Source organism: Chrysochloris asiatica, unplaced genomic scaffold (assembly GCF_000296735.1).
Source record: "Chrysochloris asiatica unplaced genomic scaffold, ChrAsi1.0 scaffold00001, whole genome shotgun sequence".
Classification (NCBI taxonomy): domain Eukaryota; kingdom Metazoa; phylum Chordata; class Mammalia; order Afrosoricida; family Chrysochloridae; genus Chrysochloris; species Chrysochloris asiatica.
Window position 1 is genome coordinate 54,431,731 of NW_006408519.1, and position 2,792 is coordinate 54,434,522.

Sequence of the window (2,792 nt, forward strand, 5' to 3'; positions counted from 1 at the left end):
CAGAGAAAAAGAGGAAGACCCCCAACGAGATGGATCAGCCAGGTGGCATCATTGATGGCGTCAAGTGTGGCGGCAGTAGTGAGGTTGGCCCAGGACAGGCCATTGTTTCGTTCTGCTGTGCATGGGGTCGCTATGAGTCGGTTCCAACTCAATGGCACCTGACAACAACAACATATAGTGTTACTGCCTAGTTTGCCTTCTTGCCCGACATACATTTTTAAAAATATATATACTTTGAAATATTTTATCTCTAGTACTTATGAATTTGAAATAACCTACAAGACACCTCCAAGTACAAACTTATGGTTCTATTTTGATCAAAAGTTTAAGCCCAGGATGGGATATTGTAATGTATTCCATATTCTTTGCCATTATTTTTATGATTCTTTGGGAAAGATACTACATCAGGATATGATATAACTTTGATATCTACATCATATTTAGACTAGGGTGGCCAGATGAAATACAATTGTATTTAAATTTCAGATGAGTTTTTAAACGAGGCGGGCAATTCTGAGAGCTGTTTACAAGGGGAAAATGAAAGAAACTAAAGAAATGAAAAATGTAGGATGAAAATGATAAGGATAGTGAAAGAAATAAGGAAATTGATAAAACTGGAAAATAGGACTCATTTTAGGCAAGCTTCATTCCAGAAATACAGTAATGTTTTCTTTATAACTACATTTAAAAAACAGAAAAACAATTATAGCTATGCTAGATGTTTAGTTTCTTAAAATTTAGGTTACATTTATTTCCAGTAGAGATAATCAAGTACAGGAATATGTTATGTGGCAGAGCTAGAAAATCAGGCACAAATAAACGAAAATGTCCTAACTGGGTATCTGTAAACCATATATAAATTATCCATTTTATAGAATTGTAATGTAATGGAATATACTTAGATAGAAGAATTACATAAAAATACTCTAATTCATTTTATTATGTATTTTTGGTATCTATTAATTTTAATAATATTATATCAATATGGACATATTAGATAATAGCATTATAGGATCAAGCATTCCAAATACACAATTTTTATGTCTTTTTTCCTTTTTTTAAAAAAATTTGGTCTTAATTACTTTTCTTAGATTTTCACACATTATTGTTAAGTGCCATTGAGATGGCTCTAACGCATAGCCACCCTATATAGGGTTTACAAGGAACAACTGGTGGGTATAAACAGCTAACCCTATGGTAAATAGTCCAGTGTTTACCCTACAGCACCACACCATGACTCCATTAGTACATTAAAAAATGTTATATATTTAAGGAATTTTTTTTGTTACAGAAAGTCAAATAATGAGGTAAAAAGTGGGAAAGATCGTCAACCAGGTATTTTTGACCGTCTATTGGTTTCAGGCAATATCTATCTATCAGTCATCTGAATATTTTTTTCTATCTCTAAACTTTTATTTAAGATACTTAAAATGTTTTCCTTTACGTCTTTCAAAACATAATAGAGTCATAAGGAAATGATACGATGTTTATCCCAAGAACTATTTGTGTCTTTGAGCTACTTACCACCCAGTAATTTAAAAATTAAAATGAAATAATGTTACATACTCTTTTACAATAATAAATATAAAAAATGTTAAAGCATGTCAATGAGTTTCTCTCTTTTATAAATGAGAAGATCCTGATTAAATGAAGCAAATGCAAGAGAATAGAAAAAAAGGTTACAAAACGAACTTTCAAGATACTATGTGATTTTCCATTGACAATTACCATCTGCATGTGAATTTAGGATGAATTTATTTCTCACCTCCCTTTCAGTTAAAATAATAATATCAAGGAAAGAGAAAATCGGTGTATCATTTTAAAGTATGAATATATATTTTAAAAGTTCTATGATGGAGAAGGTGAAGCTTCATGGCAGACTAGGCAGAAAGGCTATGTAAGCCCCTGTTAATAAAAACAGAAAACTAGGCAAAACAGATTCAGGAGATGGCCCAGAACTCTAAACTTCAGATAAAGTGATAAATAAGTGGTTTGAATGCTTACCGGGAATAAGATTTGGAATAGGAACAAGAACGTAGGTGACTTCTGATCTGGAGTGGCCAACGTGTTCTGTCACAGCCATTGTGAATGAGAATGAATGGAAAAGGGACCGAGAGATCACTCCCAGTGCAGAAATCAGACACTGATCTTCAGAAACAGCAATGCAAGTGGTTTTTTGTTTTCATCTTACCATGTCTTTTCTTTTGCTGTCCACTCATCTGTAGTTGATAACCAAAAGGTACACCTGCATATGTTCATGCCCCCAGGGAATGTCATATGGTGCACAAAGTTTTGCAATGCACATAATGATTGGCACTGTGTTGAGCTGACAGGGGAATGATTTGCACAAGGTACAGTTGGTGACAGAAGGAAGAAACTGATCCAAGTGTCTCTTCCAAAGTAGATCTGGCCAGCCCTGGGCTGGCTCTCACTAGGAGATAGTAATAAATGAACTTGTGGGGGGTGGGGAGTGTAAAAAGGATGGCCTGATTCAGATCACATTGTTGTTGTTCTGTGCCTTGGAGTTGGTTCTGACTCATAGCAACCCTATACAAAGTTTCTGAGGCTGCAAATCTTTACAGGAGCAGAAAGCCTCATCTTTCTTCTGCAGAACAGCTGGTAGTTTCTAACTGCTGACCTTGAGCTCCTCAGCCTTATTTTTATCCATTATCACAGTGGAAACATTATGGAATTTCTCTGTTGGCTTTGAAGGCAAAGAGTCCATTAGATGGCGCTAAAGATTTACTCATACTTTAAAGAATTACTCATACTTTCCCATATTTTTTCTTTTT